This window comes from Phyllobates terribilis, unplaced genomic scaffold (assembly GCF_046119375.1).
Source record: "Phyllobates terribilis strain yellow unplaced genomic scaffold, ASM4611937v1 Scaffold_693__1_contigs__length_808095, whole genome shotgun sequence".
NCBI lineage: Eukaryota > Metazoa > Chordata > Amphibia > Anura > Dendrobatidae > Phyllobates > Phyllobates terribilis.
Genome location: NW_027363453.1, coordinates 474,859 through 497,943, shown reverse-complemented (window position 1 = coordinate 497,943; position 23,085 = coordinate 474,859). Strand labels below are relative to the sequence as shown.

Here is a 23,085-nt window from a genome sequence, read left to right as displayed (position 1 = left end):
TCAGTATATTGTTGCACACACACCATCTATTTAGCAAATGCCCTTGTTATCAACAGCAGCCTTTTAAACTCACCTGAGCTAACAGGTATGTGCGCTGGTTACTCTGCTGCGCTTAAAATTTCTTTTTTGGTTTGCTACAATGCCTTTTCTTTAACGTTGTCTCCTTCTGCTGGAACACTGACTTCTTTCATTTAATGCCTGCAGACTATAAAAGAGAACCCAACCCAAAAAGTTTGGTTGATTAGTCTGTGGCATTCTGTTAAACTGTTGCTTATGGCGGTCTCTGTGAGCTTCTCAGCGACATTCAGGCAGCCAGGTATCCTGCCTGCAGTAGATGGAATGTGGCAATGGAACGCTGGCTGCGCGTGTCATAATAGGCTCTGAGCCTTTATATACCTGTGCACAGCAGCAGCCACCTTCAGTCTGCTGCTGGACAGCCAGCAGCAGCAGCAGCAGGAGAGATATGTAATCAGGAGCCCTCCTGCTAAGGGTAGACAGCTGCTCGTTCCACCCCACCCCCCGCCTTAATTGGTTCTCCTCCCTTCCAACGGTGTTGAGGCGGGTGGGAACAGCAGGGGGTGAAGGTGCTGTGTTTAAAGAGGTGGAGTTATGCAGATCTAAAACGCGTGGATTGCAGCAGCAGCAAGCCGAAAAGTGCAGGCATGTAAGGGATCTAGAGGTTGACAACATGTCTTCTTAACGGGAGTCCAGGAGCTCATCTCCACAAATGGACTTTTCAGGATCCTTGGGTGGCTCCGTAGTTTGAAACCAATTCTGGTTATCGCTTCTCGGCCTTTTGGCTAAGATCAAGTGTAGTATCTGTTCTTATCAGTTTAATATCTGATACGTCCCCTATCTGGGGACCATATATTAAATGGATTTTTAGAACAGGGAGATGGAAAAAGAGCTTGCTCTGTCCACTCCACGCATTGACCTGGTATTGCAGTATCTCCAGGACCGGTGCACCCCTTCTTTAATGCAGTTTCTAAAATCAGAAAGAATTGAATTCAATGTTTTTTGTTCATTTTGCTTGTTTGTCGGATTTTGGGATGGACTCTTTGGCTTTGCTTTTCTTCTCCTCATTGGATTTTTCATGTTCAAAGTTGCAGAAGCCAGATTACAAGCTCATTTTGGTTCAACTTCAGCAACTGTGCATTGCATTGCCATGTAATGTGATGCAATGCTATCTTTCTAGCTCTCCCTTTTTACTTCCTTTTGGATAAACAGACATATTAGGCAAGCATTTTGGAGCTTTCACCTAAATAACTACAGGTGGTGAGATAAGCTGCACAATATAATTGACCTTTCAGTATATTGTTGCACACACACCATCTATTTAGCAAATGCCCTTGTTATCAACAGCAGCCTTTTAAACTCACCTGAGCTAACAGGTATGTGCGCTGGTTACTCTGCTGCGCTTAAAATTTCTTTTTTGGTTTGCTACAATGCCTTTTCTGAAACGTTGTCTCCTTCTGCTGGAACACTGACTTCTTTCATTTAATGCCTGCAGACTATAAAAGAGAACCCAACCCAAAAAGTTTGGTTGATTAGTCTGTGGCATTCTGTTAAACTGTTGCTTATGGCGGTCTCTGTGAGCTTCTCAGCGACATTCAGCCAGCCAGGTATCCTGCCTGCAGTAGATGGAATGTGGCAATGGAACGCTGGCTGCGCGTGTCATAATAGGCTCTGAGCCTTTATATACCTGTGCACAGCAGCAGCCACCTTCAGTCTGCTGCTGGACAGCCAGCAGCAGCAGCAGCAGGAGAGGTATGTAATCAGGAGCCCTCCTGCTAAGGGTAGACAGCTGCTCGTTCCACCCCACCCCCCGCCTTAATTGGTTCTCCTCCCTTCCAACGGTGTTGAGGCGGGTGGGAACAGCAGGGGGTGAAGGTGCTGTGTTTAAAGAGGTGGAGTTATGCAGATCTAAAACGCGTGGATTGCAGCAGCAGCAAGCCGAAAAGTGCAGGCATGTAAGGGATCTAGAGGTTGACAACATGTCTTCTTAACGGGAGTCCAGGAGCTCATCTCCACAAATGGACTTTTCAGGATCCTTGGGTGGCTCCGTAGTTTGAAACCAATTCTGGTTATCGCTTCTCGGCCTTTTGGCTAAGATCAAGTGTAGTATCTGTTCTTATCAGTTTAATATCTGATACGTCCCCTATCTGGGGACCATATATTAAATGGATTTTTAGAACAGGGAGATGGAAAAAGAGCTTGCTCTGTCCACTCCACGCATTGACCTGGTATTGCAGTATCTCCAGGACCGGTGCACCCCTTCTTTAATGCAGTTTCTAAAATCAGAAAGAATTGAATTCAATGTTTTTTGTTCATTTTGCTTGTTTGTCGGATTTTGGGATGGACTCTTTGGCTTTGCTTTTCTTCTCCTCATTGGATTTTTCATGTTCAAAGTTGCAGAAGCCAGATTACAAGCTCATTTTGGTTCAACTTCAGCAACTGTGCATTGCATTGCCATGTAATGTGATGCAATGCTATCTTTCTAGCTCTCCCTTTTTACTTCCTTTTGGATAAACAGACATATTAGGCAAGCATTTTGGAGCTTTCACCTAAATAACTACAGGTGGTGAGATAAGCTGCACAATATAATTGACCTTTCAGTATATTGTTGCACACACACCATCTATTTAGCAAATGCCCTTGTTATCAACAGCAGCCTTTTAAACTCACCTGAGCTAACAGGTATGTGCGCTGGTTACTCTGCTGCGCTTAAAATTTCTTTTTTGGTTTGCTACAATGCCTTTTCTGAAACGTTGTCTCCTTCTGCTGGAACACTGACTTCTTTCATTTAATGCCTGCAGACTATAAAAGAGAACCCAACCCAAAAAGTTTGGTTGATTAGTCTGTGGCATTCTGTTAAACTGTTGCTTATGGCGGTCTCTGTGAGCTTCTCAGCGACATTCAGCCAGCCAGGTATCCTGCCTGCAGTAGATGGAATGTGGCAATGGAACGCTGGCTGCGCGTGTCATAATAGGCTCTGAGCCTTTATATACCTGTGCACAGCAGCAGCCACCTTCAGTCTGCTGCTGGACAGCCAGCAGCAGCAGCAGCAGGAGAGGTATGTAATCAGGAGCCCTCCTGCTAAGGGTAGACAGCTGCTCGTTCCACCCCACCCCCCGCCTTAATTGGTTCTCCTCCCTTCCAACGGTGTTGAGGCGGGTGGGAACAGCAGGGGGTGAAGGTGCTGTGTTTAAAGAGGTGGAGTTATGCAGATTTAAAACGCGTGGATTGCAGCAGCAGCAAGCCGAAAAGTGCAGGCATGTAAGGGATCTAGAGGTTGACAACATGTCTTCTTAACGGGAGTCCAGGAGCTCATCTCCACAAATGGACTTTTCAGGATCCTTGGGTGGCTCCGTAGTTTGAAACCAATTCTGGTTATCGCTTCTCGGCCTTTTGGCTAAGATCAAGTGTAGTATCTGTTCTTATCAGTTTAATATCTGATACGTCCCCTATCTGGGGACCATATATTAAATGGATTTTTAGAACAGGGAGATGGAAAAAGAGCTTGCTCTGTCCACTCCACGCATTGACCTGGTATTGCAGTATCTCCAGGACCGGTGCACCCCTTCTTTAATGCAGTTTCTAAAATCAGAAAGAATTGAATTCAATGTTTTTTGTTCATTTTGCTTGTTTGTCGGATTTTGGGATGGACTCTTTGGCTTTGCTTTTCTTCTCCTCATTGGATTTTTCATGTTCAAAGTTGCAGAAGCCAGATTACAAGCTCATTTTGGTTCAACTTCAGCAACTGTGCATTGCATTGCCATGTAATGTGATGCAATGCTATCTTTCTAGCTCTCCCTTTTTACTTCCTTTTGGATAAACAGACATATTAGGCAAGCATTTTGGAGCTTTCACCTAAATAACTACAGGTGGTGAGATAAGCTGCACAATATAATTGACCTTTCAGTATATTGTTGCACACACACCATCTATTTAGCAAATGCCCTTGTTATCAACAGCAGCCTTTTAAACTCACCTGAGCTAACAGGTATGTGCGCTGGTTACTCTGCTGCGCTTAAAATTTCTTTTTTGGTTTGCTACAATGCCTTTTCTGAAACGTTGTCTCCTTCTGCTGGAACACTGACTTCTTTCATTTAATGCCTGCAGACTATAAAAGAGAACCCAACCCAAAAAGTTTGGTTGATTAGTCTGTGGCATTCTGTTAAACTGTTGCTTATGGCGGTCTCTGTGAGCTTCTCAGCGACATTCAGCCAGCCAGGTATCCTGCCTGCAGTAGATGGAATGTGGCAATGGAACGCTGGCTGCGCGTGTCATAATAGGCTCTGAGCCTTTATATACCTGTGCACAGCAGCAGCCACCTTCAGTCTGCTGCTGGACAGCCAGCAGCAGCAGCAGCAGGAGAGGTATGTAATCAGTAGCCCTCCTGCTAAGGGTAGACAGCTGCTCGTTCCACCCCACCCCCCGCCTTAATTGGTTCTCCTCCCTTCCAACGGTGTTGAGGCGGGTGGGAACAGCAGGGGGTGAAGGTGCTGTGTTTAAAGAGGTGGAGTTATGCAGATTTAAAACGCGTGGATTGCAGCAGCAGCAAGCCGAAAAGTGCAGGCATGTAAGGGATCTAGAGGTTGACAACATGTCTTCTTAACGGGAGTCCAGGAGCTCATCTCCACAAATGGACTTTTCAGGATCCTTGGGTGGCTCCGTAGTTTGAAACCAATTCTGGTTATCGCTTCTCGGCCTTTTGGCTAAGATCAAGTGTAGTATCTGTTCTTATCAGTTTAATATCTGATACGTCCCCTATCTGGGGACCATATATTAAATGGATTTTTAGAACAGGGAGATGGAAAAAGAGCTTGCTCTGTCCACTCCACGCATTGACCTGGTATTGCAGTATCTCCAGGACCGGTGCACCCCTTCTTTAATGCAGTTTCTAAAATCAGAAAGAATTGAATTCAATGTTTTTTGTTCATTTTGCTTGTTTGTCGGATTTTGGGATGGACTCTTTGGCTTTGCTTTTCTTCTCCTCATTGGATTTTTCATGTTCAAAGTTGCAGAAGCCAGATTACAAGCTCATTTTGGTTCAACTTCAGCAACTGTGCATTGCATTGCCATGTAATGTGATGCAATGCTATCTCTTTAGCTCTCCCTTTTTACTTCCTTTTGGATAAACAGACATATTAGGCAAGCATTTTGGAGCTTTCACCTAAATAACTACAGGTGGTGAGATAAGCTGCACAATATAATTGACCTTTCAGTATATTGTTGCACACACACCATCTATTTAGCAAATGCCCTTGTTATCAACAGCAGCCTTTTAAACTCACCTGAGCTAACAGGTATGTGCGCTGGTTACTCTGCTGCGCTTAAAATTTCTTTTTTGGTTTGCTACAATGCCTTTTCTGAAACGTTGTCTCCTTCTGCTGGAACACTGACTTCTTTCATTTAATGCCTGCAGACTATAAAAGAGAACCCAACCCAAAAAGTTTGGTTGATTAGTCTGTGGCATTCTGTTAAACTGTTGCTTATGGCGGTCTCTGTGAGCTTCTCAGCGACATTCAGCCAGCCAGGTATCCTTCCTGCAGTAGATGGAATGTGGCAATGGAACGCTGGCTGCGCGTGTCATAATAGGCTCTGAGCCTTTATATACCTGTGCACAGCAGCAGCCACCTTCAGTCTGCTGCTGGACAGCCAGCAGCAGCAGCAGCAGGAGAGGTATGTAATCAGGAGCCCTCCTGCTAAGGGTAGACAGCTGCTCGTTCCACCCCACCCCCCGCCTTAATTGGTTCTCCTCCCTTCCAACGGTGTTGAGGCGGGTGGGAACAGCAGGGGGTGAAGGTGCTGTGTTTAAAGAGGTGGAGTTATGCAGATCTAAAACGCGTGGATTGCAGCAGCAGCAAGCCGAAAAGTGCAGGCATGTAAGGGATCTAGAGGTTGACAACATGTCTTCTTAACGGGAGTCCAGGAGCTCATCTCCACAAATGGACTTTTCAGGATCCTTGGGTGGCTCCGTAGTTTGAAACCAATTCTGGTTATCGCTTCTCGGCCTTTTGGCTAAGATCAAGTTTAGTATCTGTTCTTATCAGTTTAATATCTGATACGTCCCCTATCTGGGGACCATGTATTAAATGGATTTTTAGATCAGGGAGATGGAAAAAGAGCTTGCTCTGTCCACTCCACGCATTGACCTGGTATTGCAGTATCTCCAGGACCGGTGCACCCCTTCTTTAATGCAGTTTCTAAAATCAGAAAGAATTGAATTCAATGTTTTTTGTTCATTTTGCTTGTTTGTCGGATTTTGGGATGGACTCTTTGGCTTTGCTTTTCTTCTCCTCATTGGATTTTTCATGTTCAAAGTTGCAGAAGCCAGATTACAAGCTCATTTTGGTTCAACTTCAGCAACTGTGCATTGTATTGCCATGTAATGTGATGCAATGCTATCTCTTTAGCTCTCCCTTTTTACTTCCTTTTGGATAAACAGACATATTAGGCAAGCATTTTGGAGCTTTCACCTAAATAACTACAGGTGGTGAGATAAGCTGCACAATATAATTGACCTTTCAGTATATTGTTGCACACACACCATCTATTTAGCAAATGCCCTTGTTATCAACAGCAGCCTTTTAAACTCACCTGAGCTAACAGGTATGTGCGCTGGTTACTCTGCTGCGCTTAAAATTTCTTTTTTGGTTTGCTACAATGCCTTTTCTGAAACGTTGTCTCCTTCTGCTGGAACACTGACTTCTTTCATTTAATGCCTGCAGACTATAAAAGAGAACCCAACCCAAAAAGTTTGGTTGATTAGTCTGTGGCATTCTGTTAAACTGTTGCTTATGGCGGTCTCTGTGAGCTTCTCAGCGACATTCAGCCAGCCAGGTATCCTTCCTGCAGTAGATGGAATGTGGCAATGGAACGCTGGCTGCGCGTGTCATAATAGGCTCTGAGCCTTTATATACCTGTGCACAGCAGCAGCCACCTTCAGTCTGCTGCTGGACAGCCAGCAGCAGCAGCAGCAGGAGAGGTATGTAATCAGGAGCCCTCCTGCTAAGGGTAGACAGCTGCTCGTTCCACCCCACCCCCCGCCTTAATTGGTTCTCCTCCCTTCCAACGGTGTTGAGGCGGGTGGGAACAGCAGGGGGTGAAGGTGCTGTGTTTAAAGAGGTGGAGTTATGCAGATCTAAAACGCGTGGATTGCAGCAGCAGCAAGCCGAAAAGTGCAGGCATGTAAGGGATCTAGAGGTTGACAACATGTCTTCTTAACGGGAGTCCAGGAGCTCATCTCCACAAATGGACTTTTCAGGATCCTTGGGTGGCTCCGTAGTTTGAAACCAATTCTGGTTATCGCTTCTTGGCCTTTTGGCTAAGATCAAGTTTAGTATCTGTTCTTATCAGTTTAATATCTGATACGTCCCCTATCTGGGGACCATGTATTAAATGGATTTTTAGAACAGGGAGATGGAAAAAGAGCTTGCTCTGTCCACTCCACGCATTGACCTGGTATTGCAGTATCTCCAGGACCGGTGCACCCCTTCTTTAATGCAGTTTCTAAAATCAGAAAGAATTGAATTCAATGTTTTTTGTTCATTTTGCTTGTTTGTCGGATTTTGGGATGGACTCTTTGGCTTTGCTTTTCTTCTCCTCATTGGATTTTTCATGTTCAAAGTTGCAGAAGCCAGATTACAAGCTCATTTTGGTTCAACTTCAGCAACTGTGCATTGCATTGCCATGTAATGTGATGCAATGCTATCTTTCTAGCTCTCCCTTTTTACTTCCTTTTGGATAAACAGACATATTAGGCAAGCATTTTGGAGCTTTCACCTAAATATCTACAGGTGGTGAGATAAGCTGCACAATATAATTGACCTTTCAGTATATTGTTGCACACACACCATCTATTTAGCAAATGCCCTTGTTATCAACAGCAGCCTTTTAAACTCACCTGAGCTAACAGGTATGTGCGCTGGTTACTCTGCTGCGCTTAAAATTTCTTTTTTGGTTTGCTACAATGCCTTTTCTGAAACGTTGTCTCCTTCTGCTGGAACACTGACTTCTTTCATTTAATGCCTGCAGACTATAAAAGAGAACCCAACCCAAAAAGTTTGGTTGATTAGTCTGTGGCATTCTGTTAAACTGTTGCTTATGGCGGTCTCTGTGAGCTTCTCAGCGACATTCAGCCAGCCAGGTATCCTGCCTGCAGTAGATGGAATGTGGCAATGGAACGCTGTCTGCGCGTGTCATAATAGGCTCTGAGCCTTTATATACCTGTGCACAGCAGCAGCCACCTTCAGTCTGCTGCTGGACAGCCAGCAGCAGCAGCAGCAGGAGAGGTATGTAATCAGGAGCCCTCCTGCTAAGGGTAGACAGCTGCTCGTTCCACCCCACCCCCCGCCTTAATTGGTTCTCCTCCCTTCCAATGGTGTTGAGGCGGGTGGGAACAGCAGGGGGTGAAGGTGCTGTGTTTAAAGAGGTGGAGTTATGCAGATCTAAAACGCGTGGATTGCAGCAGCAGCAAGCCGAAAAGTGCAGGCATGTAAGGGATCTAGAGGTTGACAACATGTCTTCTTAACGGGAGTCCAGGAGCTCATCTCCACAAATGGACTTTTCAGGATCCTTGGGTGGCTCCGTAGTTTGAAACCAATTCTGGTTATCGCTTCTCGGCCTTTTGGCTAAGATCAAGTGTAGTATCTGTTCTTATCAGTTTAATATCTGATACGTCCCCTATCTGGGGACCATATATTAAATGGATTTTTAGAACAGGGAGATGGAAAAAGAGCTTGCTCTGTCCACTCCACGCATTGACCTGGTATTGCAGTATCTCCAGGACCGGTGCACCCCTTCTTTAATGCAGTTTCTAAAATCAGAAAGAATTGAATTCAATGTTTTTTGTTCATTTTGCTTGTTTGTCGGATTTTGGGATGGACTCTTTGGCTTTGCTTTTCTTCTCCTCATTGGATTTTTCATGTTCAAAGTTGCAGAAGCCAGATTACAAGCTCATTTTGGTTCAACTTCAGCAACTGTGCATTGCATTGCCATGTAATGTGATGCAATGCTATCTTTCTAGCTCTCCCTTTTTACTTCCTTTTGGATAAACAGACATATTAGGCAAGCATTTTGGAGCTTTCACCTAAATAACTACAGGTGGTGAGATAAGCTGCACAATATAATTGACCTTTCAGTATATTGTTGCACACACACCATCTATTTAGCAAATGCCCTTGTTATCAACAGCAGCCTTTTAAACTCACCTGAGCTAACAGGTATGTGCGCTGGTTACTCTGCTGCGCTTAAAATTTCTTTTTTGGTTTGCTACAATGCCTTTTCTGAAACGTTGTCTCCTTCTGCTGGAACACTGACTTCTTTCATTTAATGCCTGCAGACTATAAAAGAGAACCCAACCCAAAAAGTTTGGTTGATTAGTCTGTGGCATTCTGTTAAACTGTTGCTTATGGCGGTCTCTGTGAGCTTCTCAGCGACATTCAGCCAGCCAGGTATCCTGCCTGCAGTAGATGGAATGTGGCAATGGAACGCTGGCTGCGCGTGTCATAATAGGCTCTGAGCCTTTATATACCTGTGCACAGCAGCAGCCACCTTCAGTCTGCTGCTGGACAGCCAGCAGCAGCAGCAGCAGGAGAGGTATGTAATCAGGAGCCCTCCTGCTAAGGGTAGACAGCTGCTCGTTCCACCCCACCCCCCGCCTTAATTGGTTCTCCTCCCTTCCAACGGTGTTGAGGCGGGTGGGAACAGCAGGGGGTGAAGGTGCTGTGTTTAAAGAGGTGGAGTTATGCAGATCTAAAACGCGTGGATTGCAGCAGCAGCAAGCCGAAAAGTGCAGGCATGTAAGGGATCTAGAGGTTGACAACATGTCTTCTTAACGGGAGTCCAGGAGCTCATCTCCACAAATGGACTTTTCAGGATCCTTGGGTGGCTCCGTAGTTTGAAACCAATTCTGGTTATCGCTTCTCGGCCTTTTGGCTAAGATCAAGTGTAGTATCTGTTCTTATCAGTTTAATATCTGATACGTCCCCTATCTGGGGACCATATATTAAATGGATTTTTAGAACAGGGAGATGGAAAAAGAGCTTGCTCTGTCCACTCCACGCATTGACCTGGTATTGCAGTATCTCCAGGACCGGTGCACCCCTTCTTTAATGCAGTTTCTAAAATCAGAAAGAATTGAATTCAATGTTTTTTGTTCATTTTGCTTGTTTGTCGGATTTTGGGATGGACTCTTTGGCTTTGCTTTTCTTCTCCTCATTGGATTTTTCATGTTCAAAGTTGCAGAAGCCAGATTACAAGCTCATTTTGGTTCAACTTCAGCAACTGTGCATTGCATTGCCATGTAATGTGATGCAATGCTATCTCTTTAGCTCTCCCTTTTTACTTCCTTTTGGATAAACAGACATATTAGGCAAGCATTTTGGAGCTTTCACCTAAATAACTACAGGTGGTGAGATAAGCTGCACAATATAATTGACCTTTCAGTATATTGTTGCACACACACCATCTATTTAGCAAATGCCCTTGTTATCAACAGCAGCCTTTTAAACTCACCTGAGCTAACAGGTATGTGCGCTGGTTACTCTGCTGCGCTTAAAATTTCTTTTTTGGTTTGCTACAATGCCTTTTCTGAAACGTTGTCTCCTTCTGCTGGAACACTGACTTCTTTCATTTAATGCCTGCAGACTATAAAAGAGAACCCAACCCAAAAAGTTTGGTTGATTAGTCTGTGGCATTCTGTTAAACTGTTGCTTATGGCGGTCTCTGTGAGCTTCTCAGCGACATTCAGCCAGCCAGGTATCCTGCCTGCAGTAGATGGAATGTGGCAATGGAACGCTGGCTGCGCGTGTCATAATAGGCTCTGAGCCTTTATATACCTGTGCACAGCAGCAGCCACCTTCAGTCTGCTGCTGGACAGCCAGCAGCAGCAGCAGCAGGAGAGGTATGTAATCAGGAGCCCTCCTGCTAAGGGTAGACAGCTGCTCGTTCCACCCCACCCCCCGCCTTAATTGGTTCTCCTCCCTTCCAACGGTGTTGAGGCGGGTGGGAACAGCAGGGGGTGAAGGTGCTGTGTTTAAAGAGGTGGAGTTATGCAGATCTAAAACGCGTGGATTGCAGCAGCAGCAAGCCGAAAAGTGCAGGCATGTAAGGGATCTAGAGGTTGACAACATGTCTTCTTAACGGGAGTCCAGGAGCTCATCTCCACAAATGGACTTTTCAGGATCCTTGGGTGGCTCCGTAGTTTGAAACCAATTCTGGTTATCGCTTCTCGGCCTTTTGGCTAAGATCAAGTGTAGTATCTGTTCTTATCAGTTTAATATCTGATACGTCCCCTATCTGGGGACCATGTATTAAATGGATTTTTAGAACAGGGAGATGGAAAAAGAGCTTGCTCTGTCCACTCCACGCATTGACCTGGTATTGCAGTATCTCCAGGACCGGTGCACCCCTTCTTTAATGCAGTTTCTAAAATCAGAAAGAATTGAATTCAATGTTTTTTGTTCATTTTGCTTGTTTGTCGGATTTTGGGATGGACTCTTTGGCTTTGCTTTTCTTCTCCTCATTGGATTTTTCATGTTCAAAGATGCAGAAGCCAGATTACAAGCTCATTTTGGTTCAACTTCAGCAACTGTGCATTGCATTGCCATGTAATGTGATGCAATGCTATCTTTCTAGCTCTCCCTTTTTACTTCCTTTTGGATAAACAGACATATTAGGCAAGCATTTTGGAGCTTTCACCTAAATAACTACAGGTGGTGAGATAAGCTGCACAATATAATTGACCTTTCAGTATATTGTTGCACACACACCATCTATTTAGCAAATGCCCTTGTTATCAACAGCAGCCTTTTAAACTCACCTGAGCTAACAGGTATGTGCGCTGGTTACTCTGCTGCGCTTAAAATTTATTTTTTGGTTTGCTACAATGCCTTTTCTGAAACGTTGTCTCCTTCTGCTGGAACACTGACTTCTTTCATTTAATGCCTGCAGACTATAAAAGAGAACCCAACCCAAAAAGTTTGGTTGATTAGTCTGTGGCATTCTGTTAAACTGTTGCTTATGGCGGTCTCTGTGAGCTTCTCAGCGACATTCAGCCAGCCAGGTATCCTGCCTGCAGTAGATGGAATGTGGCAATGGAACGCTGGCTGCGCGTGTCATAATAGGCTCTGAGCCTTTATATACCTGTGCACAGCAGCAGCCACCTTCAGTCTGCTGCTGGACAGCCAGCAGCAGCAGCAGCAGGAGAGGTATGTAATCAGGAGCCCTCCTGCTAAGGGTAGACAGCTGCTCGTTCCACCCCACCCCCCGCCTTAATTGGTTCTCCTCCCTTCCAACGGTGTTGAGGCGGGTGGGAACAGCAGGGGGTGAAGGTGCTGTGTTTAAAGAGGTGGAGTTATGCAGATCTAAAACGCGTGGATTGCAGCAGCAGCAAGCCGAAAAGTGCAGGCATGTAAGGGATCTAGAGGTTGACAACATGTCTTCTTAACGGGAGTCCAGGAGCTCATCTCCACAAATGGACTTTTCAGGATCCTTGGGTGGCTCCGTAGTTTGAAACCAATTCTGGTTATCGCTTCTCGGCCTTTTGGCTAAGATCAAGTGTAGTATCTGTTCTTATCAGTTTAATATCTGATACGTCCCCTATCTGGGGACCATATATTAAATGGATTTTTAGAACAGGGAGATGGAAAAAGAGCTTGCTCTGTCCACTCCACGCATTGACCTGGTATTGCAGTATCTCCAGGACCGGTGCACCCCTTCTTTAATGCAGTTTCTAAAATCAGAAAGAATTGAATTCAATGTTTTTTGTTCATTTTGCTTGTTTGTCGGATTTTGGGATGGACTCTTTGGCTTTGCTTTTCTTCTCCTCATTGGATTTTTCATGTTCAAAGTTGCAGAAGCCAGATTACAAGCTCATTTTGGTTCAACTTCAGCAACTGTGCATTGCATTGCCATGTAATGTGATGCAATGCTATCTTTCTAGCTCTCCCTTTTTACTTCCTTTTGGATAAACAGACATATTAGGCAAGCATTTTGGAGCTTTCACCTAAATAACTACAGGTGGTGAGATAAGCTGCACAATATAATTGACCTTTCAGTATATTGTTGCACACACACCATCTATTTAGCAAATGCCCTTGTTATCAACAGCAGCCTTTTAAACTCACCTGAGCTAACAGGTATGTGCGCTGGTTACTCTGCTGCGCTTAAAATTTCTTTTTTGGTTTGCTACAATGCCTTTTCTGAAACGTTGTCTCCTTCTGCTGGAACACTGACTTCTTTCATTTAATGCCTGCAGACTATAAAAGAGAACCCAACCCAAAAAGTTTGGTTGATTAGTCTGTGGCATTCTGTTAAACTGTTGCTTATGGCGGTCTCTGTGAGCTTCTCAGCGACATTCAGCCAGCCAGGTATCCTGCCTGCAGTAGATGGAATGTGGCAATGGAACGCTGGCTGCGCGTGTCATAATAGGCTCTGAGCCTTTATATACCTGTGCACAGCAGCAGCCACCTTCAGTCTGCTGCTGGACAGCCAGCAGCAGCAGCAGCAGGAGAGGTATGTAATCAGGAGCCCTCCTGCTAAGGGTAGACAGCTGCTCGTTCCACCCCACCCCCCGCCTTAATTGGTTCTCCTCCCTTCCAACGGTGTTGAGGCGGGTGGGAACAGCAGGGGGTGAAGGTGCTGTGTTTAAAGAGGTGGAGTTATGCAGATCTAAAACGCGTGGATTGCAGCAGCAGCAAGCCGAAAAGTGCAGGCATGTAAGGGATCTAGAGGTTGACAACATGTCTTCTTAACGGGAGTCCAGGAGCTCATCTCCACAAATGGACTTTTCAGGATCCTTGGGTGGCTCCGTAGTTTGAAACCAATTCTGGTTATCGCTTCTCGGCCTTTTGGCTAAGATCAAGTGTAGTATCTGTTCTTATCAGTTTAATATCTGATACGTCCCCTATCTGGGGACCATATATTAAATGGATTTTTAGAACAGGGAGATGGAAAAAGAGCTTGCTCTGTCCACTCCACGCATTGACCTGGTATTGCAGTATCTCCAGGACCGGTGCACCCCTTCTTTAATGCAGTTTCTAAAATCAGAAAGAATTGAATTCAATGTTTTTTGTTCATTTTGCTTGTTTGTCGGATTTTGGGATGGACTCTTTGGCTTTGCTTTTCTTCTCCTCATTGGATTTTTCATGTTCAAAGTTGCAGAAGCCAGATTACAAGCTCATTTTGGTTCAACTTCAGCAACTGTGCATTGCATTGCCATGTAATGTGATGCAATGCTATCTTTCTAGCTCTCCCTTTTTACTTCCTTTTGGATAAACAGACATATTAGGCAAGCATTTTGGAGCTTTCACCTAAATAACTACAGGTGGTGAGATAAGCTGCACAATATAATTGACCTTTCAGTATATTGTTGCACACACACCATCTATTTAGCAAATGCCCTTGTTATCAACAGCAGCCTTTTAAACTCACCTGAGCTAACAGGTATGTGCGCTGGTTACTCTGCTGCGCTTAAAATTTCTTTTTTGGTTTGCTACAATGCCTTTTCTGAAACGTTGTCTCCTTCTGCTGGAACACTGACTTCTTTCATTTAATGCCTGCAGACTATAAAAGAGCACCCAACCCAAAAAGTTTGGTTGATTAGTCTGTGGCATTCTGTTAAACTGTTGCTTATGGCGGTCTCTGTGAGCTTCTCAGCGACATTCAGCCAGCCAGGTATCCTGCCTGCAGTAGATGGAATGTGGCAATGGAACGCTGGCTGCGCGTGTCATAATAGGCTCTGAGCCTTTATATACCTGTGCACAGCAGCAGCCACCTTCAGTCTGCTGCTGGACAGCCAGCAGCAGCAGCAGCAGGAGAGGTATGTAATCAGGAGCCCTCCTGCTAAGGGTAGACAGCTGCTCGTTCCACCCCACCCCCCGCCTTAATTGGTTCTCCTCCCTTCCAACGGTGTTGAGGCGGGTGGGAACAGCAGGGGGTGAAGGTGCTGTGTTTAAAGAGGTGGAGTTATGCAGATCTAAAACGCGTGGATTGCAGCAGCAGCAAGCCGAAAAGTGCAGGCATGTAAGGGATCTAGAGGTTGACAACATGTCTTCTTAACGGGAGTCCAGGAGCTCATCTCCACAAATCGACTTTTCAGGATCCTTGGGTGGCTCCGTAGTTTGAAACCAATTCTGGTTATCGCTTCTCGGCCTTTTGGCTAAGATCAAGTGTAGTGTCTGTTCTTATCAGTTTAATATCTGATACGTCCCCTATCTGGGGACCATATATTAAATGGATTTTTAGAACAGGGAGATGGAAAAAGAGCTTGCTCTGTCCACTCCACGCATTGACCTGGTATTGCAGTATCTCCAGGACCGGTGCACCCCTTCTTTAATGCAGTTTCTAAAATCAGAAAGAATTGAATTCAATGTTTTTTGTTCATTTTGCTTGTTTGTCGGATTTTGGGATGGACTCTTTGGCTTTGCTTTTCTTCTCCTCATTGGATTTTTCATGTTCAAAGTTGCAGAAGCCAGATTACAAGCTCATTTTGGTTCAACTTCAGCAACTGTGCATTGCATTGCCATGTAATGTGATGCAATGCTATCTTTCTAGCTCTCCCTTTTTACTTCCTTTTGGATAAACAGACATATTAGGCAAGCATTTTGGAGCTTTCACCTAAATAACTACAGGTGGTGAGATAAGCTGCACAATATAATTGACCTTTCAGTATATTGTTGCACACACACCATCTATTTAGCAAATGCCCTTGTTATCAACAGCAGCCTTTTAAACTCACCTGAGCTAACAGGTATGTGCGCTGGTTACTCTGCTGCGCTTAAAATTTATTTTTTGGTTTGCTACAATGCCTTTTCTGAAACGTTGTCTCCTTCTGCTGGAACACTGACTTCTTTCATTTAATGCCTGCAGACTATAAAAGAGAACCCAACCCAAAAAGTTTGGTTGATTAGTCTGTGGCATTCTGTTAAACTGTTGCTTATGGCGGTCTCTGTGAGCTTCTCAGCGACATTCAGCCAGCCAGGTATCCTGCCTGCAGTAGATGGAATGTGGCAATGGAACGCTGGCTGCGCGTGTCATAATAGGCTCTGAGCCTTTATATACCTGTGCACAGCAGCAGCCACCTTCAGTCTGCTGCTGGACAGCCAGCAGCAGCAGCAGCAGGAGAGGTATGTAATCAGGAGCCCTCCTGCTAAGGGTAGACAGCTGCTCGTTCCACCCCACCCCCCGCCTTAATTGGTTCTCCTCCCTTCCAACGGTGTTGAGGCGGGTGGGAACAGCAGGGGGTGAAGGTGCTGTGTTTAAAGAGGTGGAGTTATGCAGATCTAAAACGCGTGGATTGCAGCAGCAGCAAGCCGAAAAGTGCAGGCATGTAAGGGATCTAGAGGTTGACAACATGTCTTCTTAACGGGAGTCCAGGAGCTCATCTCCACAAATGGACTTTTCAGGATCCTTGGGTGGCTCCGTAGTTTGAAACCAATTCTGGTTATCGCTTCTCGGCCTTTTGGCTAAGATCAAGTGTAGTATCTGTTCTTATCAGTTTAATATCTGATACGTCCCCTATCTGGGGACCATATATTAAATGGATTTTTAGAACAGGGAGATGGAAAAAGAGCTTGCTCTGTCCACTCCACGCATTGACCTGGTATTGCAGTATCTCCAGGACCGGTGCACCCCTTCTTTAATGCAGTTTCTAAAATCAGAAAGAATTGAATTCAATGTTTTTTGTTCATTTTGCTTGTTTGTCGGATTTTGGGATGGACTCTTTGGCTTTGCTTTTCTTCTCCTCATTGGATTTTTCATGTTCAAAGTTGCAGAAGCCAGATTACAAGCTCATTTTGGTTCAACTTCAGCAACTGTGCATTGCATTGCCATGTAATGTGATGCAATGCTATCTTTCTAGCTCTCCCTTTTTACTTCCTTTTGGATAAACAGACATATTAGGCAAGCATTTTGGAGCTTTCACCTAAATAACTACAGGTGGTGAGATAAGCTGCACAATATAATTGACCTTTCAGTATATTGTTGCACACACACCATCTATTTAGCAAATGCCCTTGTTATCAACAGCAGCCTTTTAAACTCACCTGAGCTAACAGGTATGTGCGCTGGTTACTCTGCTGCGCTTAAAATTTATTTTTTGGTTTGCTACAATGCCTTTTCTGAAACGTTGTCTCCTTCTGCTGGAACACTGACTTCTTTCATTTAATGCCTGCAGACTATAAAAGAGAACCCAACCCAAAAAGTTTGGTTGATTAGTCTGTGGCATTCTGTTAAACTGTTGCTTATGGCGGTCTCTGTGAGCTTCTCAGCGACATTCAGCCAGCCAGGTATCCTGCCTGCAGTAGATGGAATGTGGCAATGGAACGCTGGCTGCGCGTGTCATAATAGGCTCTGAGCCTTTATATACCTGTGCACAGCAGCAGCCACCTTCAGTCTGCTGCTGGACAGCCAGCAGCAGCAGCAGCAGGAGAGGTATGTAATCAGGAGCCCTCCTGCTAAGGGTAGACAGCTGCTCGTTCCACCCCACCCCCCGCCTTAATTGGTTCTCCTCCCTTCCAACGGTGTTGAGGCGGGTGGGAACAGCAGGGGGTGAAGGTGCTGTGTTTAAAGAGGTGGAGTTATGCAGATCTAAAACGCGTGGATTGCAGCAGCAGCAAGCCGAAAAGTGCAGGCATGTAAGGGATCTAGAGGTTGACAACATGTCTTCTTAACGGGAGTCCAGGAGCTCATCTCCACAAATGGACTTTTCAGGATCCTTGGGTGGCTCCGTAGTTTGAAACCAATTCTGGTTATCGCTTCTCGGCCTTTTGGCTAAGATCAAGTGTAGTATCTGTTCTTATCAGTTTAATATCTGATACGTCCCCTATCTGGGGACCATATATTAAATGGATTTTTAGAACAGGGAGATGGAAAAAGAGCTTGCTCTGTCCACTCCACGCATTGACCTGGTATTGCAGTATCTCCAGGACCGGTGCACCCCTTCTTTAATGCAGTTTCTAAAATCAGAAAGAATTGAATTCAATGTTTTTTGTTCATTTTGCTTGTTTGTCGGATTTTGGGATGGACACTTTGGCTTTGCTTTTCTTCTCCTCATTGGATTTTTCATGTTCAAAGTTGCAGAAGCCAGATTACAAGCTCATTTTGGTTCAACTTCAGCAACTGTGCATTGCGTTGCCATGTAATGTGATGCAATGCTATCTTTCTAGCTCTCCCTTTTTACTTCCTTTTGGATAAACAGACATATTAGGCAAGCATTTTGGAGCTTTCACCTAAATAACTACAGGTGGTGAGATAAGCTGCACAATATAATTGACCTTTCAGTATATTGTTGCACACACACCATCTATTTAGCAAATGCCCTTGTTATCAACAGCAGCCTTTTAAACTCACCTGAGCTAACAGGTATGTGCGCTGGTTACTCTGCTGCGCTTAAAATTTCTTTTTTGGTTTGCTACAATGCCTTTTCTGAAACGTTGTCTCCTTCTGCTGGAACACTGACTTCTTTCATTTAATGCCTGCAGACTATAAAAGAGAACCCAACCCAAAAAGTTTGGTTGATTAGTCTGTGGCATTCTGTTAAACTGTTGCTTATGGCGGTCTCTGTGAGCTTCTCAGCGACATTCAGCCAGCCAGGTATCCTGCCTGCAGTAGATGGAATGTGGCAATGGAACGCTGGCTGCGCGTGTCATAATAGGCTCTGAGCCTTTATATACCTGTGCACAGCAGCAGCCACCTTCAGTCTGCTGCTGGACAGCCAGCAGCAGCAGCAGGAGAGGTATGTAATCAGGAGCCCTCCTGCTAAGGGTAGACAGCTGCTCGTTCCACCCCACCCCCCGCCTTAATTGGTTCTCCTCCCTTCCAACGGTGTTGAGGCGGGTGGGAACAGCAGGGGGTGAAGGTGCTGTGTTTAAAGAGGTGGAGTTATGCAGATCTAAAACGTGTGGATTGCAGCAGCAGCAAGCCGAAAAGTGCAGGCATGTAAGGGATCTAGAGGTTGACAACATGTCTTCTTAACGGGAGTCCAGGAGCTCATCTCCACAAATGGACTTTTCAGGATCCTTGGGTGGCTCCGTAGTTTGAAACCAATTCTGGTTATCGCTTCTCGGCCTTTTGGCTAAGATCAAGTGTAGTGTCTGTTCTTATCAGTTTAATATCTGATACGTCCCCTATCTGGGGACCATATATTAAATGGATTTTTAGAACAGGGAGATGGAAAAAGAGCTTGCTCTGTCCACTCCACGCATTGACCTGGTATTGCAGTATCTCCAGGACCGGTGCACCCCTTCTTTAATGCAGTTTCTAAAATCAGAAAGAATTGAATTCAATGTTTTTTGTTCATTTTGCTTGTTTGTCGGATTTTGGGATGGACTCTTTGGCTTTGCTTTTCTTCTCCTCATTGGATTTTTCATGTTCAAAGTTGCAGAAGCCAGATTACAAGCTCATTTTGGTTCAACTTCAGCAACTGTGCATTGCATTGCCATGTAATGTGATGCAATGCTATCTTTCTAGCTCTCCCTTTTTACTTCCTTTTGGATAAACAGACATATTAGGCAAGCATTTTGGAGCTTTCACCTAAATAACTACAGGTGGTGAGATAAGCTGCACAATATAATTGACCTTTCAGTATATTGTTGCACACACACCATCTATTTAGCAAATGCCCTTGTTATCAACAGCAGCCTTTTAAACTCACCTGAGCTAACAGGTATGTGCGCTGGTTACTCTGCTGCGCTTAAAATTTCTTTTTTGGTTTGCTACAATGCCTTTTCTGAAACGTTGTCTCCTTCTGCTGGAACACTGACTTCTTTCATTTAATGCCTGCAGACTATAAAAGAGAACCCAACCCAAAAAGTTTGGTTGATTAGTCTGTGGCATTCTGTTAAACTGTTGCTTATGGCGGTCTCTGTGAGCTTCTCAGCGACATTCAGCCAGCCAGGTATCCTGCCTGCAGTAGATGGAATGTGGCAATGGAACGCTGGCTGCGCGTGTCATAATAGGCTCTGAGCCTTTATATACCTGTGCACAGCAGCAGCCACCTTCAGTCTGCTGCTGGACAGCCAGCAGCAGCAGCAGCAGGAGAGGTATGTAATCAGGAGCCCTCCGGCTAAGGGTAGACAGCTGCTCGTTCCACCCCACCCCCCGCCTTAATTGGTTCTCCTCCCTTCCAACGGTGTTGAGGCGGGTGGGAACAGCAGGGGGTGAAGGTGCTGTGTTTAAAGAGGTGGAGTTATGCAGATCTAAAACGCGTGGATTGCAGCAGCAGCAAGCCGAAAAGTGCAGGCATGTAAGGGATCTAGAGGTTGACAACATGTCTTCTTAACGGGAGTCCAGGAGCTCATCTCCACAAATGGACTTTTCAGGATCCTTGGGTGGCTCCGTAGTTTGAAACCAATTCTGGTTATCGCTTCTCGGCCTTTTGGCTAAGATACCACATCTTGCCAGAAGGATTCTAAGCCAATCGTGCCCTTGGCCTTGAGGCATCGGCGGTGTAAAAGCCGTCTTAAGCCTCATGCTGCTTTAGGGGGCAGATACGCAAAGAAACCAAGAAGGCGATCGACCCTATCTACCTTTTGAAGATGGCATCAGCAGTAGCGGCCGCAGTGCGCTATGCCAGAGCTGGTGACCTTCGCATCAAGAACTCTTTCAAGATCGAAGTGGACGATGCATCCAAGGAGAAGATGACCTTGAAGTTTTTCGTGAGGAGAGTGCTGCTGGAGATCCTAGGAGTAAAGAGGGAAGACATCCTGGCCCTTCAAGATCGTCCCGGTTCCTTCACTTTGACTCTGGAGTCGGAGTATGCGTGCCAGAACCTCTTCCGCCAGATTCACCTGCACCTTTCAGATGAGGATCTTAAAGGACTCACCTTTGTCATCCTTTACTCCGGTGGAGAGAAGCCGCTCGTGGTTCAGATGAGCAACCCTCATGTTCCCTTAGTTAATATTATTTGCTTTCTTCAAAACTATTTCCCAGAACTGCGGTATTCCCACAAGGTCATGAATGAGGAAAACCTCTGGACGGGAAAGCATAAATTTTTTGTTAAATTTTGTGAAGATCCAAATGGCATTGGTGGTCAGCGTCATCCTCCGTCAAGTTTCCTGATCGGTAGGGAGCGGGGGCGCCTCTTCTACCCGGACATGCCCCTCTTCTGCCGGAAATGCATGTGTTTCGGTCACACTTATGAGAACTGCAAGGAGGAGGTGGCAATCTGTAAGAAGTGCTACAAGCATGGACATGCCACAATGGACTGTACCAATGAGATGGTGTGCAACATCTGCCGGGTCCCAGGTCACTCCTTCCGGGAGTGTCCTTTGAAGAAAAAGGCGGAAACCTATGCTGAAACGCTGGCAAAGCAACCTGCCCGTGTGCCTCCATCTGCTCCCGGGGGGCAGAGGCAACCCTCTGCTGTTCCTGCTCCTGCGGGTGCGTCTACAGCGCGGGGGCAGTCTTCTAGCTCTCCAGTACCTGCTCCACAGACCAAGCCTGCTAGTACATCAGGTGGTACGTCTGCACCTGCTGCACAGAGGAAGCCAACCAACCCTCCTGCTCCTGCTGCTAAGGGGGGTCCCACCGGTGTTCCTGTATCTACTGTGCGAACACAACCCCCTGTAGGCGGGTCCACAAGCACTTCAGTGCCTGCTGCACAGGGAAAACCTGCCAGTTCTCCTATTCCTGCTGCGCATAAGCCCACGTCTATGCAGAAACCTCCAGCTGAGAAACCTGTCCGTCCTGAGAGGAGGGAAGCTTCATCTAAGGACTGGGCTGCTGATTCTGATCCGGGTGATATGGTGGTGGAGGGGAGTCCCTCTGCTGAAATCGGGACATTTAGCTCGGAGGAAGAAGCAATGGAGCTGGAAACTCGTAGGAAAAGGAAAACAGATGATAGGTCTGATGAGAATGTGGCCAGGGAGACTTCCAAGAAGTGTCCATTAAAACCAAGTCTTCTGCAATACAAGCCAATGGCTCCCGCTGCCCCTCCTGAGGAGCCAAGGCCTTCAGACCCTATAAACATTTCTTTTTCGGACTCAGAAGTGCAGAGCCCGTTAACATCGGTGGGCTTTATGTCTGATTCTGACAGTAGTGTGACCTGAACTATCCTATCATGACCTCATCAATTAAAGTAGCCTCGCTCAATGTGAGGAGTATAAGGGGCTCTAAAAGAAGGGCTGCTTTGTTTTCCTACCTGTCAACAGTGGACTGTGATGTCTTTTGTTTGCAAGAATGTAACATTGACTTTGATATGAATTATGCAGATTTAAGAAAAGATTGGCCTCATGGGCCCTCTATCTGGTCCGGAGATAATGAAAATCGTTCCTCTGGCATTGGAGTGCTGTTTAGGTCGCATGACTTTAAAATCAACTCTTTTGTGGACATTTCTTCTGGACGTGCTCTTTTCTTAAATATTAGTTTTAAAGGTGTGGACTTTAGACTTTTGAACATTTATGCTTCTCCGGTGAAGGAAGAGAGACATCAGTTGTTTGAAGATGTGCAATATTACCTACCTGGTTCATCGCCTCTGATGTTCTGTGGGGATTTCAATTGTGTCTTGCCTGGTGAAGGGAGAAGCGGGAGTTCCACCGTTCCTAAAAAAGACAAAACAGAGAAACAACTAAAGGATTTGTTAACTGATTTTTTTCTTAGAGACTCCTGGAAAGAGATCCGTAGTAATGATCCCGGTTATACTTGGGAGAACTCTTCTTCTAAATCTCGTATTGATTTTATTTTCATGTCCCAATATGTGAATGTCAAATCTGTTGTCTTAATCCCAAACATTTTTTCAGATCATAAGATGTTGCTATCAGAGTTAGAATTACCTGGGCTTGTCAAGGCAAGAGGAGTTTGGAGGCTAAATACAACATTGTTACAAGTTCCTAAGGTAAGAACAGATTTTAAAGCGTTTTTTAATTATTTAAGAACAAAACAACAAAAATTTTTAACTCTGCTAGAATGGTGGGAATACAGCAAGATGAAGATAAAAAGTTTTTTTATCAAGGTCAGCATAGCCAATGCAAGAGAAAAGTCCGCTTGGCATAAAAGGCTTATTACTAAATTGCAGACCTGTTATCAACTAAGAGATGTGGGACTTGAAATGGACGATTTAATTGAAGCAACAAAAAAAGA

General features: G+C 45.2%; 15 non-coding genes across 15 annotated transcripts; all 15 read left to right on the top strand.

Annotated features, from left to right (window-relative positions):
- The first annotated feature begins 780 nt into the window (after positions 1-780).
- Positions 781-971, top strand: LOC141236061 (U2 spliceosomal RNA). Its single transcript, XR_012301757.1, has one exon. It is a non-coding gene; the product is annotated as a U2 spliceosomal RNA (small nuclear RNA).
- Positions 972-2,086: 1,115 nt separating this feature from the next.
- LOC141236060 (U2 spliceosomal RNA) lies at positions 2,087-2,277 on the top strand. The gene has a single exon (XR_012301756.1). It is a non-coding gene; the product is annotated as a U2 spliceosomal RNA (small nuclear RNA).
- Positions 2,278-3,392: 1,115 nt separating this feature from the next.
- LOC141236059 (U2 spliceosomal RNA) lies at positions 3,393-3,583 on the top strand. Its single transcript, XR_012301755.1, has one exon. It is a non-coding gene; the product is annotated as a U2 spliceosomal RNA (small nuclear RNA).
- Positions 3,584-4,698: 1,115 nt separating this feature from the next.
- Positions 4,699-4,889, top strand: LOC141236058 (U2 spliceosomal RNA). The gene has a single exon (XR_012301754.1). It is a non-coding gene; the product is annotated as a U2 spliceosomal RNA (small nuclear RNA).
- Positions 4,890-6,004: 1,115 nt separating this feature from the next.
- On the top strand, positions 6,005-6,195 carry LOC141236300 (U2 spliceosomal RNA). Its single transcript, XR_012301990.1, has one exon. It is a non-coding gene; the product is annotated as a U2 spliceosomal RNA (small nuclear RNA).
- A 1,115-nt stretch (positions 6,196-7,310) lies between these two features.
- LOC141236303 (U2 spliceosomal RNA) lies at positions 7,311-7,501 on the top strand. Its single transcript, XR_012301993.1, has one exon. It is a non-coding gene; the product is annotated as a U2 spliceosomal RNA (small nuclear RNA).
- A 1,115-nt stretch (positions 7,502-8,616) lies between these two features.
- On the top strand, positions 8,617-8,807 carry LOC141236056 (U2 spliceosomal RNA). The gene has a single exon (XR_012301752.1). It is a non-coding gene; the product is annotated as a U2 spliceosomal RNA (small nuclear RNA).
- Positions 8,808-9,922: 1,115 nt separating this feature from the next.
- Positions 9,923-10,113, top strand: LOC141236055 (U2 spliceosomal RNA). The gene has a single exon (XR_012301751.1). It is a non-coding gene; the product is annotated as a U2 spliceosomal RNA (small nuclear RNA).
- Positions 10,114-11,228: 1,115 nt separating this feature from the next.
- LOC141236259 (U2 spliceosomal RNA) lies at positions 11,229-11,419 on the top strand. The gene has a single exon (XR_012301951.1). It is a non-coding gene; the product is annotated as a U2 spliceosomal RNA (small nuclear RNA).
- Positions 11,420-12,534: 1,115 nt separating this feature from the next.
- Positions 12,535-12,725, top strand: LOC141236054 (U2 spliceosomal RNA). The gene has a single exon (XR_012301750.1). It is a non-coding gene; the product is annotated as a U2 spliceosomal RNA (small nuclear RNA).
- A 1,115-nt stretch (positions 12,726-13,840) lies between these two features.
- On the top strand, positions 13,841-14,031 carry LOC141236053 (U2 spliceosomal RNA). Its single transcript, XR_012301749.1, has one exon. It is a non-coding gene; the product is annotated as a U2 spliceosomal RNA (small nuclear RNA).
- A 1,115-nt stretch (positions 14,032-15,146) lies between these two features.
- LOC141236290 (U2 spliceosomal RNA) lies at positions 15,147-15,337 on the top strand. Its single transcript, XR_012301981.1, has one exon. It is a non-coding gene; the product is annotated as a U2 spliceosomal RNA (small nuclear RNA).
- A 1,115-nt stretch (positions 15,338-16,452) lies between these two features.
- LOC141236052 (U2 spliceosomal RNA) lies at positions 16,453-16,643 on the top strand. The gene has a single exon (XR_012301748.1). It is a non-coding gene; the product is annotated as a U2 spliceosomal RNA (small nuclear RNA).
- A 1,115-nt stretch (positions 16,644-17,758) lies between these two features.
- LOC141236051 (U2 spliceosomal RNA) lies at positions 17,759-17,949 on the top strand. The gene has a single exon (XR_012301747.1). It is a non-coding gene; the product is annotated as a U2 spliceosomal RNA (small nuclear RNA).
- Positions 17,950-19,061: 1,112 nt separating this feature from the next.
- On the top strand, positions 19,062-19,252 carry LOC141236289 (U2 spliceosomal RNA). Its single transcript, XR_012301980.1, has one exon. It is a non-coding gene; the product is annotated as a U2 spliceosomal RNA (small nuclear RNA).
- The last annotated feature ends 3,833 nt before the right edge of the window (positions 19,253-23,085 follow it).